The 15,021-nt window shown below is 33.0% G+C and overlaps 1 pseudogene; it reads right to left on the bottom strand.

Moving 5' to 3' along the window:
* Window positions 1-3,852: 3,852 nt before the first annotated feature.
* LOC149561596 (acidic endochitinase-like) lies at window positions 3,853-10,287 on the bottom strand (annotated as a pseudogene).
* Window positions 10,288-15,021: the final 4,734 nt, after the last annotated feature.

Below are 15,021 nucleotides of genomic sequence, written 5' to 3'. Positions count from 1 at the left end.
TATGTTGTAGAATGTCCTAGCCAAAAGAGATAAGGGCCTTGGATCAAAATTTTCCCCAATCTATTGTTGGACCAAGTGAAAGAAGAACCCTGAAGATAAATATCAATTTAGTCATTCCTTCTAAGGACTCCCTCCATGTTTTGCATGCTATTAGAAAAGTCCTCCAATCTTTCCATTTTCTTCAAAGGGTAGAATGGGGTATTGAAATCCACCATCCATAGAATATTTTCCTATTGCATAGTATCAACCACTTTAGTAGCCTCATCCTAGCCAACCAGTCTACCATTTCAAGTGTTGGGAGCATAGAAATTAAATAGGTTCCAACTACTAGCATGGGAGGTGAAACTTATGACCACAAAATGTGTATGGAGGATAACTGATTACACCACCTTATCAGGGTTCCACACTGTAGCAATTCTACTAGAACCTTAATTAACATTACTATACGACAATTTAGCAGCTTGCCAAATGTAAGTAGCCACTAAAGAGAAAACTTTCTTTTCATTGTCACTTCCTACAAAAGAATCAGTTTAGTATTAAGTTTAATGATCTTTTTAAAAATTTGATACTACTTCCTAAGGCTATCAAGCCCTCTCACATTCTAGGATATGCTCATCATCTCTTATGATTTTGGGTTTCCTTCAGGATTATTTGTTTCCCCTATGCTATATCCTTTTATGTTTCCTTCTTAGGGATGTTCCTTATTGGAGATCTTACAAACCTTGTGGTTGATCCAACATCAACCCTATTTTCTCCTCTAGGTTTTCTCTTTGAGGCTATCCATTCAACATCATTGACAAGGAAGTCAATGCTTGGAACCTCTAAGGTGAGGGAAAGTATTTCAATAATACTTGGGAGTGAGACCACCAGGGTTCCATTTGTGAGTAGTGAGCCATTCTCCATGTTTAGGGATGAGTTATGAGGGATAAGAAAACCATCCGCCTCCATCTCTTGGCTCAATAGTTCTCCACCAAGTTGAGCCAGTTGCATGGCTTATGTGTCAAAAATCTCCCCCTCTTCATGCTCAACTACCTTCATTTTGTTAGTTTGAACACATATGATCTCCTCGCCCTCCCCATCAACATCCTATTTCATAGGGGTTCTAAACTTCTCACCTTCTTTGCTAGTGGCATCACTCAGATCACACAAATCCACACACAAGTTTCTATCAAACTTACCAGTTCCATATTCTCTTATCTTTTAGACTGGTTACCCATTTCAGCTATTTTATAGCTTTCAACCACCACCACACCTAGTGAGGACACTTTGTTCTTGAGTATCTCACCCTTTAAGCAATCAACAAACAAATGATCAAACATGTTGCATTTTTGACAAAAGGGAGCAACATTCTCATAGACTAATGGTTGCAACTAGGTACCCCATTTAGATTTAGATCCATCATGTTCAGCAAGGGTTTGTTCTTGCTGACATTCACACAAAACCTGTCAAAGACTAGTTTAGTCTTGGAGCTAGTCATTATATCCATTTTTATGAACCGTCTAAAGGAGTTTCCAATCCATGTAAACACATGATCATCCTAGAACTCCAAGGAATGTTTGGGCAATCTTATCTTGACTAGGGCATATTTGAAGAGATCACTCTCTGGGTTGAACCCTGATTTCCATTTCATGAGCAACAACTAGTGATTGCCAAAGTTCCAGGACTGCTCATGACCAAATCATAGTTTCTTTTCATAGTGAATCTAAATAGAAAGAGGGAGCCAACCATCGTAGAGATGGAAACCAAACCTATAAGTTTCCACCTTGTCAAGCACCATTTTCTCACCATATCCACTTTAGGTCAGAACAAGACAAAATTTTGAATAAGACATAGGGTAAAAATTGAGAAAATTGAATGAAACACTAAGTCTGGTAGTAAAATCAAAGGTCTAGTAGCTCTTGAGCAAAATGTGAGTTTCTCTACAAAGTTTGCATGGATATTGTTATCTAATAATAGCCCCAACCTAGTTTGAGTTTGGGGTTGCCACCACATTAACTGCCACTGTGGGACCATCCAAGGGTTTGGGGCCCAAATAGGCATAGTCATTAGGAATGACCCCTAGTTCTGTCAGGCCAAGATTTTCCCCTTGATGCAAGATGTGAGCATTCTAGGACTTAGCAAACAAAACTAGTTCTAGCTCCAAGCACATAGGGACCAAATCTAGCATGGCCGGGGGAGGGGGATCCACCCTCCCCTGAAGATTGAAAAGGCATGGAATTAAGATGAAGGCCAAAGGTAAGAAAAAGTTGCAGAGCTTTTGATAAATAGATTTAAATGATGTAAGCATATTTCATAGCTCTATTATTGCTTTGATTTTATTTAGTTTTCTAATAGTTAATTTTTTGGTAATTTTGTAATGTTTTTTCTATCGCCTTCCCTAAAATCTATAAGGGAGTTGTATTTTATTATGTCATTACTTTGTCTATATTATTTTTTAATAGTTGGAAGAAGATTTGTTTGTAAAGTTATGATGAAATTTTTTGTAGGAAGTTTTTTTTTCATAGTTGTTATTGAGTAATTTATTCCACCTTTCCTAAAACTTAGCAAAGTTAGTTATCTTATTTTCTTTTTTTCATTTTCAAAGTTAGTTATCTTATTTTCTTTTTTTCATTTTCATTAAGTTTTTATTTATTTATCTTACTTTGATAAAAAAATATAAATAATTTTCATTTTATTAAATTTATAATAGTTGAATAGAGCAACATATGTTATCTATAATGTTTTATTATATTTGTTAATAGATAAAAGGAAGATTGTCATTTTATATCTATATCTATATATAATTTTCTAAAATATTTTATTCATAGTCTTTTTACAATTTATTTTATTGATAGATATATTGTTTAAAAATAATTTTTAAATCACATATTTGACTAATAGAATAACTAAACAAAAATTTGAAACAAACTTTTCTTTATTTAATTTTAAATTAGTAATTAAAATTAAAATTATTTTTCATTATTTAATTTAAAGTTAATAATTAAAATAAAAAATAATTCATTGTATGAATTAATGAGAAATAAAAATTACTATTCATAACAAAAATCTACATCTCACAATGATTTGATAATTAATTTATTCACACATCTCACAATGATTTGATAATTAATTTATTCTTTGAATAAATTCAAGACTTGCAAGTTTCAACTATGTTTTTTGATGTGTAAATTATTTTGGTTTAACCTAAAATAGGCCTCATCTTTCTAAAAATTAAATTACAAGTTTCTTATATTTCTTTAAAATATTATTTTTATTGCAAGAAAGTTGCAATATTTTTAATTAAATATATTTAAAACTTTATTGTATTCAAATTTTATTGATTAAAAAGAGTTGAATAATAGGAACCTATTTATAAAGAAATATTATTATGTAATTTTAGATGTAAATGAGAAAAAGATATTTTATTATGTATTCTCAAAGTTTTTTAAAAAGTTCCAAATATGCATGATAGGTGAAATAAGTAATTAAATCAAGCATCTTTTCATTTTCATTTTCATTTACTTTATGGTGGGATTTATTACTAATTTTATTTATTTTGTAGTCCCTCTGACAGAAAAGAAAACTTACTTGCCTCAAGTCAAACTCTTTTTTTTGTTTTCAGGAAAAGACCAAGTTCAATTTGGCTATGGTTTTCAATGTTCAACCATTAAATGAGAGAAATACTCGTAAGCAATATTTTTTTATTTAAATGAGAAACCCAAAAGTGTGCACAATAAAGAGCTTTCATTGGTTTGAAAAAAAATAGGATGAGAATCACCTAAGCACTTGTTTTAAACTTTTCTATAATGATGACACCATATACATGATGAGTCACCTTATTAGTATTTGGTGTGGGAACTGAAACAAAGTTGATTAGACAGAAGCTTTAATTTTCGAGCTATAACTGGTTTGCTCGTCATTGTACTTAGCCCGCACCCAGACTCCTCCATACTTGGAGGATGCCTTGATCTGCGGAAGAACTATAAAGGTGAGTGCGTCTGCAAGAATGAAGCCACTTCCAATAGCTGCAGAGGAATTGGGCAGCCCCAGAAAGAAACCCGTTTCTTGAAAATTCATTATGGACATTGTCCACATGTTCCATGCATTCACCAGACTAGTAGCGTCCATGTTGGCATACTCGCATTGGCCTTTGTTATAAAAACTGGATCCACACATAGTTGAACAGCCTCGTCTACAAGGCCACATCCAGATGGTAGTCAACATAAGGGCACTACGGTGCTGAGCTGAGGTAGACCTTCTTCGATGATGTGCTAAGAGTAGACACGACCCTTGCCATATTTTCCTAGTGCTTTGTCATGGCTTCAATATCAAAATCTGTGCCATCCAGAATGGCGGCTCCAAAAGGCCTAGAGCTGGTATTTCCTCCAAGATAGTTGTTCTACAGATGTATTGCCACATTTTGGGCATTGTCTATGGAGATGATGGAATAAGTTCCATTGGCACCTTCGAGGGAGCGAAGTACCTTTAAATCGAGCTAGATTGACATGAGGCAATGTCGGCGCTCAGTGATTGGCACACTTCTATAGAGGGCTTACAGTGGCTAGCTAGGTTGAGAATTGACATTTTTCCATTACCAAAGGTGGTGAGAAAGGCGATAATCACAAATGTAAGGAAGCAAAGGTGCACGAAATTTCTTCCTACACTAATCTTTGAGAGGATGATTATGAAAATTCAACTAACTATTGTAGAGATCTCAAGAAACACATAAAAATATAATCAAAATAATAATGAATGCATAACACAATGATTACTGTGGGGAAACCCTTTTGGGAGAAAAACCCCACCCTCCAAAATCCGCAAAATGTATTCTCAAATCAAGAAGATTACAATACACTTGCAATGCAAGTTATTATAAGAGCACATCATGACAACTCGAACTCGGACTCAGACTTAGAGAGACTCCTTCTAAAACTCAGTTTTGCAAACAGAACTCAATGATTCAAACACCTCCCTAAGCCCTCCTTTTATAGTGATTTACAACTTGGAAACCATTTGTGGTCTTACAAAACCATGGACAAAACAATCATGCCACATGTTATTCACTTGTCATTTGTAACTCCAAGAATAACTTTTTTGTCCATAATTTTGTTCTCTAGTTTACATCCCCATAAAAGTCATACAATGAGTTGTTAATACTCTAAAAATAGCCCATCTATATTATTCTAAGAACAAGACACATTTTTAACAACTCATACAACTTTTTCCAACTCATAAACATGTGAAAAACTACCATAAACAAATTCTAGAATTTTTCAAAAAAAGCTTGCAAGGTTGAGACACAATTCTCAATATTCTCCCACTTGTTGAACACCTTGCAAGAGTCAGGGGATCCAAAGTGTCATGGACTTAATTGCTAGGGGCTTAGTTAATGCATCAACAACATTCAACAAATTTTCCACCTTATCCAACTTCACCTTGTCATCCTTGACCATATCTCTCACAAAATGATATTGTACATCAATGTGCTTGGTCCTAGCATGAAATGTTAGGTTCTTCACTAGGTAGATTGCACTATGATTGTCACTATAAATTGTCACTGCACCCTATTTGAATCTATATCTAAACACAGTCTCTTTAGCTAGATAGTTTCCTTGCAGGCATGAGTAGATTCCATATACTCTACTTTTGTAGTGGACAAAGTGACCATAGCTTGTCACTTGCTCATCCAACTAATTCCACCACTGAATAATGTAAACACATATGCACTGGTGGATCTTCTTCTATCAACATCGCCAAACTAGTCTGAATCCACATAGCCTTGACTATCCAAGGAATGCGCTATTTTCCGTTCCATGGAAACATATAGAGTACTTTGAGGTACACCACAAGTATCTAAAAACTCTTTTTACTACATCCCAATGTGCTCTTCCTGGATTAGACATGTAATGGGAAAGTACTCCCATTTCTTGAAAAATGTCTGGTCTTGTATAAACCATAACATACATCAACCTTCGAACAACACTCTGATATAGTACTCAGCTCATCTCTTCCATCTCCAATGGAGATGTAGGATACTGTTAACTAGAAATCTTATTTCCCATAGTAACAGGAACACTCAATGGTCTGGAATCTTGCATATTGAATCTTCTCAGAATATTACCAACATACTTACTTTGGTCTAGCCAAAACTTTCTATTTTGTCTATCTCTTATAATCTCCATTCCTAGAATGTACCTTGCTACACCAAGATCTTTCATTTCAAACTTTACTGAGAGCTGAGATTTAAATTCTAGAATCAAACTTTTTCCTTTGTCAATAAACAACATGTCATCAACATAGAAGGAAATAACCAAGAAACAATCACCATCAAACCTCTAGCATATATAGTGATCATATTTGGATCACACAAATCCTAAACTCAATAGATATGTATCAAACTTCTGGTACCACATTCTAGGACTTTGTTTTAAACCATACAAGGATTTCTTCAATTTATAGACCAAATGACTTTTACCTTTCACCACAAAGTGCTCTGGCTATGTCATATAAATTTCTTCATCCAAATCTCCATGAAGGAAAGCTATCTTCACATCCATTTTCTTAACTTCTAGATCATAATCTATTGCAATAGGAAGTAAAAACTGAATGGATGTTATTTTTTCTATAGGAGAAAAAATTTCAGCATAATCAATTCCTACAACTTCGGAGTAACCTTTTGCAACCAATCATGCTTTATACTTCTCAATGCTTCCATTTGAACGCATCTTCCTTTTGAACAACCATTTACAACCAACAAGCTTTTGTCCTTTAGGCAATGGTACAAGCTCTCATGTGGCATTCCTCTTAAGAGATGCCATCTCTTCTTCCATGGCTATTTTCTAGGACTTTGAATCATTCATACCGAGAGCCTCTTCTATAGATTTTGATTCATCAATATTAATATTCAAAGCAAATATACACCTCCAATCATTAGGAGAACACCCATATCTTTCTAGGGCGTTCCTCTATCTACTAGACCTTCAAACAAGATCTGGTTCAAGTTCATGATCAGGTTCTACCTTGTCCTCTGATGATTTAGAACTCATAGAGTTCTCTTCAACATCTTGTCTTTCTAAGGGCCTCGATTCAATTTTCTCAGGTATAGTAGGAAGTTGAATTGCATCTTTCTTTTCTCCTATTTTTTATGGTTGATTGTAATAGAAGAAGGCTTAGTTTATCTAAATATAACACTTCTAGAATAGAATACATTTTGTGCAATAGGATCCTAATGCTTGTATCCTTTCAAACCATAACTATATCTGATGAAGATATATTGGACAACTTTGTTTTCCAATTTTGTTCACTTCTCCTTTGGCACGTGAGCATATGCCTCACAACCAAAAAATGTTAGATGTCTAAGTGAAGGCGAGCTAATGTCAGAGATCTATTTATCAAGTAGTAGGTAGTGGCTATAGCTTCAACCTAGAACTTTTCTTCCAGTCCAGCTCCACTCAGCATACTCCTATCCTTCTCCTTCAAGGTCCTATTCATTCTTTCTACAACTCCATTTTGCTATGGAGAATACAGAGTTGTCTTCTCTCTTTTAATGCCATAATCTTTACAAAATGTGTCTATATCATTAGAGAAAAATTCACCACCATTATCAGTTCTCAAACACTTTATCTTCTTTCTAGTTTGCAACTCAAACCATTGCTTTAAATTCTTTGAAATGACTAAAAACTTCAAATTTACTCCTAAGGAAATAAAGGTCCATGTTCTTCTATTGAAATCATCAATGAAAGAAACATAATAAACTGATCTACCAATAGAAGGAACATCAACTGGGCGAAATACATCCAAATGGATTAGATCCAAAATACATGAGGACTTATGAGAACTTGAGTAAAAATGAATATGGTTTTGTTTACCATCGATACAATGCTCACAAAAATCAAACTCAAGATTATAGTCATTCAACCCATCAAGAAGGTTTTTATTTTTTTAAGGTTCATAGACCCTTCTCACCTATGTGGCCAAGTCTCTAGTGGCATAACATAGTCTTCTTTGTAGGAAACTTTGATTAAGTAGATAGATCACACTTGGGTACCCAAAAACCATGACCATCTATTGAAAGAAAAATCCTCTCTCCTTCTCCAACAAAGTAGTCCTCTTCAAAATCTTATTAGAAGTACTATTGCACTCAACCATGCATGAATCAAGCTAGTATAATGTACCCAATCTACTTCCTCTTTTTATTACCATAGCACCTCTCACCATTTTCACACCTGCTTCATAATACTATACATGCACACCTGCATCTATTAGTTTGCTAATAGATAAAAAATTCCTTGCTCGTCCCAGGATATGCAAGACACCATCAAATCTTCTAATTCTACCATCAAAAAATTTCACATGAATACTTCCACAACCAACAATATCAAGAAAAGAGTTATCGCCCAAATACACCTTACCACCATCAAACTTTTCACACTTAACCAATTTTTATTAGGAGTCATGTGAAAAGATACACTTGAGTCTATCAACCATGCATTGTCACTTGTATGAGTGGCCAAGGCTGCGATGAAAAAATCTCCATCTTCCTTCTTGGACTTATAATCAGAATCTTGCTTCTTTTTATTCTTCTCCTTTTTGCAATCGGAAGTGTCCAAGTTTGCCACAATTCCAGCAAACTGCCTTGGACTTACCAAGAGATCTTGATCTCCCCTTATTCTTAGACTTAGAATAGCCATGCTACTTTTCATTCTTGCCTCTTTCTTTTTGTCTTCCTTGAATAGTCAAAGTCTCTTTGGCATTTAGAGAGACCTTCCTTCTTATCTCCTCAGAAAGTAGAGAACCAACAACATCTTCCATCTTCAAGATAACTAAAGTGGTCCCTATGTCCATGACAAGGTTGTCCCATGAGTCTAGAAATGAACATAGCAATTGGCACCTTTCTTTTTCATCCATTGACACCCCAACTGAGGTCAAGTGAGTCACTAGCATATTAAAACTTTAAAGATTATCAAAAATCCATCCACCTTCTTCCATTCTCAAGAAATACAACTTCTTCCTCAAGAAAATATTGTTCATAAGTGATTTCTCTTGATGGACCCCACTTAGCTTCTTCCAAAGCTTCTTTGTGGTAGGTTCTTCATGGACATTAATTAGAATTGAGTTTGTAAGACACAATCTAATGGGAACTTTAGCTTTTCTATTTGTTACATTACACTGTGCAACTAAAGTCAGATCTATAGGCCTCAACTTATTCTCATCAATTGCATCCCATAGATCTTGATCAATCAATAGATCCTCTATCTTTAGCTTCCACATCTCAAATTTTGTACTAAAAACTTCTCTACATCAATCCTCCTTGATATGCTTGCCATCTTTGCAATCCTACAACACAGAAATGAAATCCCCTACACAAGCTCCCACTCAAACCTTAATTAGTTAAAAAATCCTTGAACCTAGCAAATAGAACCAAAGATGGCTAGACTCTAATACCACTTGTAAGGAAACAAAGGTGCATGGAATCACTTCATACACTAATCTTTGAGAGGACAATTATGTAAATTCAACTAACTATTGCATATCTCAAAAAATGCATAATAATATAATCAAAATAACAATGAATGTATAACACAATTATTACCATGGGGAAACCCTTCTAAGAGAAAAACCCTACTCTCCAAAACCTACACAATGTATCATCAATTAAAGAAGATTATAATACACCTGCAATGCAAGTTCTTATAGGAGCACATCACCACAACTCAAACTCAGACTTAGATTTAGAGAGACTCCTTCTAGCACCTAGTCTTGCAAATAGAACTTGATGATTCAAATAGCTCCCCAAACCCTCCTTTTATAGCGATTTACAACTTGGAAACCATTTGTGGTCTTAGAAAACCATGGGCAAAAAAACCATGCCACATCTTACCCACTTGTCATTTGTAACTCCAAGAATAGAATTTTCCTCCATAATTTTGACCTCTAGTTTAGAACACCATAAAAGTCATATAATGAGTTGTTTATACACTAAAAATAGCCCTTCTATATTCTTCTAGGGACAAGACACATTTTTAACAACTCATACACCTTTTTCCAACTCATAAACATGTGGAAAACTACCACAAACAAATTCTAGTATTTTCTAGAAAAAGCTTGCAAAGTTTAGAAATAATTCTCAACAACAAATGTAAAGTTACCGCTTCCATAGGTGTTGGCGAGAGTGGCTTCATTGCCATTTTTGCCCCAGTACACGACTATGCTCCTTGCTGATGCTTTGCCTCAAAGTAGGGTGATCACAAAGGCTATGGACACAACTTTCATTCTACAACTCTCCATGGTTTCGAATGAATTATACATCTTGTTGGTGGGATTGAGGCCCTTATATTTCTTTCATCTAGACTGAAGTGTTTTAGTTGAAACTATTTAGCAGCCATTGCCTCAATTGATATTAGTTCCCCATCGTGTCATGTTTGAGACACATCTCTAGGGTCCACACATGCCCTTTAATTAAATCTGACCATGTGGAAATTATGTACATAGCGAGAGTCGATGTTCAAAGTGATCTTAATTGAGAGGAAGGCACTAGAATTCTCAAAAGGTTTGCATAGTGTGACTAGGAGCCCATCCTCATGTGCACCATAGACCATGATTTAAGGGTGAACCCATAATAATGGGTTACACTTTTTTGCCTAAACTGACATTGAACTATGGATTTTCAAGAAAAAATTCACTTTCAGATGCAAATTGCCATTAAACAATTCGGAATTTGAAGATGAAGTAAATTAGAGTCTTTTAGGATTTTTTATGTAAAATCCAAATATATTTTTAATTTTTTAAATTGATTTGATTGAATTATTTTTTCTCCCATAAAAATTGATATGTTATCAAAAAACCTAATTTCTTTCGAATTTAGTTTGTTAACATCCTACCAAAACCACAGAGGTGATTTGATGTTTTTATCCTTAGTATTTCATATTTCATTGGAGTTTAAAGTTTCCAAGTCCTAACATGAATTTGGACATACATGGCTTTTGACACATGTAACTTATTATATATATTTACCTAATTTCTTTTTTTTTGATTTTTTTATTGAAAAAGGACTCGAATATGAAGACCGTAGTTATTTTTTATTTATTTTTTAATCTCTTAGTTACTATTTTTCCATGGGCATTCAATATATAGGTATTTTTTTAATAACAAATCTCTGTTCAACTCATGTGCAAAAACATACATCTAAAAAATTGAAAATGTAGAAAATTCATAGTCATTAGAAAGCTTGTTCAAAGTACTTCTATGATGCTAAAGGACATGACTTCAATGCTCTATTTGAACTTGGTAATGGAGCCTAGAAGCCATGAAAACATTGTAAATCTTCTCCCACTTGGAAAAAACCAGTAATTTACTAGTTTTGATAGAAACTAATATTTCTAGTTTCTATCAAAACTAGGAAACCTAACCTATGTGGCTTAGTAGGGTTGGCTCTAGTTTCGATCAAAACTAGAGTCGATCCTTAGGGCTTTAAAAAGAAAAAGAAATTGTCATATAAATAAGTTTTTTTTTTTTCAATTCTAACATTCAAATCCAATCAAATAATTTGCACTTAAATTAGGAGGGAGGAAATATTTTGCAACTTGTTTGTTTTCAAATTTTGGAAAAATAATTTGCGACATAGGAAATAAAGGTAAAAGTGCAAGTAAATATTCACGAAGAAGAACTAACAAACAAGAAGAAGAAAATGGTTGAAAAACTTTAGTAGGATATTATAGAAGGCAAGGTATGTACATGTGCAATATATTATTTCCAATATATATTTAGTTCATATAGTGTGCAATCATATTGTAGACTTTCTTTTATGTATATATTTAGGATTAGGGTTTATCAAATTAGGAATATGGTAAATATAAACTTAGGGTTACTATTAACTTAATATTAAGGGTTTATTGAATTATGAATATTTGGCATTAGGTTTTATTAAAGTATGAATATCTAGTCCTATTAGGGTTTATTACATTATGGTTTTTTAATTATGAATATTTAGAATTAGGGTTTATTAAATTATGGTTTTTAAATTATGAATATATAGAATTAGGGTTTATTAGATTATGGTTTTTAAATTATGAATATTTAGAATTAGCTTTTATTGCATTATGGTTTTTAAATTATGAATATTTAGAATTTGGGTACATTTTAATTATTGTATTTTAAATTATGAATTTATTTAGGACATAGTGAAATATGACAACTTACTGAGGTTGTAGAAGGTTCATCCCAGGTTCAAACATGTATGTATACACACATCTCTCACAAGTATAATCTCTTTCTAGATTTCTACCTGTCTAGAGGCAAAAAATATATCTTTGATTTTTAATTTTAGTGACAATTTCCCAAGTACAAACTTACTTGATTTTATTTGTTATATCGTGCACATGCAATAGTAGATGATAAAAATGTTGGACATGAGGAAATTAAAGATGAAGCAATGGATATCAAAGAGGACAATTTGAAGGTTAGATAAAATTGTATTTAATAGTTCATTTGTTATCTATATGTACACATATGTGGACACTAAAGAAAAGTTGTATCTTAAGTCTTTATTTTAATCTTTCTTCCAGCCCGAGATCAAACAACAATTGAGAATGTTAATCTAGCTCAAAGCTTGAAGAGAAAAATTAATCATAGAAAAATAGATCATTTAATTGAAATGGATGTGGAAAAATTGAGAGAATATGCTAGTCAACCTACACATACTACAAAGAGGAAATTGGAATAAAAGTCTAAAGAAATAATTGCACAATTTGAGAATCTTGATACAGTGGAGAAAACTGAACTATTATTAATTTCAATTCTTAAACATGAATTAAAAGAGCCATTGAAACTATTGGGTATTGATACATGTGTAAAAGGGAGGAAGAATTCTAAACTACAAAATGGTATTGTTGAAAGTGTTAAGGAAGGGTTACACTCCATTGGGAAAAAATCTAGATCTGCAAATAAATCCATTGGACGAAGAGTGATACTAGCATCTATTTTAAATAAGAAATTATGGCATAAAAAATAAATCTCTTCACTATCATCTCATATTGGGTATAGTCAGAAGATAATATTACATTATTTGAAAAGGAGAAGCAATTTGGATGATAGTACATTAGAAGAAAACTGGATGCTAATGTGTAGAGTTCCTTGATCTAATAGGATTTTGGAAACAATTAAGAACTTAGTCATTCAATTTTGGATTGATAATACTTTTCCTTCATCAAATAGAAGAGATATCATCAAGCAGAGGATTGGGCCTAAGGAGTATCTTCAACACACAAAACATTGGTTGCATGTCACACAACATGAATTGAATCTCTCATTTTGTATTTTAAATCTTGACACAAAGATTGGACAAAAAATGTTTGAAAGATTGAAAACCCTATTTTGTGATGATAAATAGTTCTTTTGAAACATCTTATTGTCAATATCATGCTGAATTTGATTTGTACTATCAAGGGTTTAGAAAGATGATAAAAGAAAGTGGTGGTTCTCAATTTTTTTTCATAAATGACCAAGCTAATTCATAATGTCAATCTTATGTGACAAACCAAATGATCATGCAATAGGTGAAATAGATTGGATAAGAGAAACTTGTGAAACATGTGGTAACTTAACCAAATTTCCTTTAAGAGATGAAGATACTAATATGACAAGGATAGTAAAATGTAAAAGATATAAGTACATAAAGTCAGAAACAAAAGTTGAAAAAGAATCAACAAGGTTGCAATATGTAGAGGATGACATACCTGTTAGAGAATGTATGTCAATTTTTTGTAAATTGATTCAACCATATATGTACATCATGCTTTTTTTGCTAAGTGGCAAGCAATATAATTTCAAACATTAACAGAAACTTTCCCACTCGGGACAATTTTATCTGTTGCTGACTTTGCAGAGAATTACTCATTCATTTCTCAAAAAAAACTTCAAGAGGAATAATACTATATACAGTAGGTTACTATTATGGTTCAAGTGTCTTATTGACATGGAAAAATTGATTTGGATGGTGTGGAAAGCATAGATCAAGCATGAGTCACTAAAAAAGAGTATCACTTTTACATTAGTGATGACAAAGAACAAAACACATTTTGTGGAACATTTTTTAAAGATATTTTTTGAGTATTTTAAAAATAAAGGCATAAAAATGGAAAATTTTTTTGTATGGTCAGATGGATGTGAAACACAATTAAAATCAGCTAGACCATCTTATGCATTATGTAGATATCATCGATAACTTAATATACCACACATTTGGAGTTTTATTGAGAGTGGACATGGAAAGGGTGAGCATGATGGTACAGGAGCTTGTATCAAAGATTCTTTAAGAAAGTATCAAATGGACTATAAAGGATATTGCACTAATAAAGCTCATGATGTGGTTGAGTGGTGCAAAACATATTTTATGGTGCCAACAAATACAGATAACCTGTCATCACAAGCATAGAGAGTCATACCATTTGAAGTGTTTTGGGAGGTATTAGCCATAAATTAATTTTAAAATATTATCATTGAATCCATTTTTTGTTTAACACGCTATATCATAACTAAATTATGGTACACACATGTTTAAAACTCATTTATTATATGTATGTATGGATCTTACATTCAGGTGTTGATAGAAGATCAATACATGCATGCAAGAGGGTAGAGAAGACATGATCATTGCATTCAGTTATGAGTACATATAGTAATGCGTGGCCATTGTAAACAAGAGAATACTCTTTTTTTTTGCTTATTGTATTGATGAAAGCTATGATGGTTGCATTAATCGAGAATGTGGATATGTGGATGAATGGACTTTGGTGCCACTAGATGTTATCAATAGGAATGAGTTTAAGGATGAAAACTATGATGATATTCCATTGATTTCTAGTGATTATGACCATATTTCAAGATTGATTAGAGTTGGTATGTATTTCATAATTTTTGTTTATATATATATGTATGTATGTATGTATGTATGTATGTATGTATGTATGTATGTATATATGTATGTATGTATATATATGTATGTATGTATATATATTGTAGGGCCAGGCTTGGCAGAGAGGGGGT

Source organism: Cupressus sempervirens, chromosome 4, assembly GCF_028749045.1.
Source record: "Cupressus sempervirens isolate cs-2001-9-10 chromosome 4, ASM2874904v1, whole genome shotgun sequence".
Taxonomy (NCBI): Eukaryota; Viridiplantae; Streptophyta; class Pinopsida; order Cupressales; family Cupressaceae; genus Cupressus; species Cupressus sempervirens.
The sequence above is the reverse complement of the archived record's forward strand: the minus strand, read 5'-3'. Positions and strand labels throughout refer to the sequence as shown.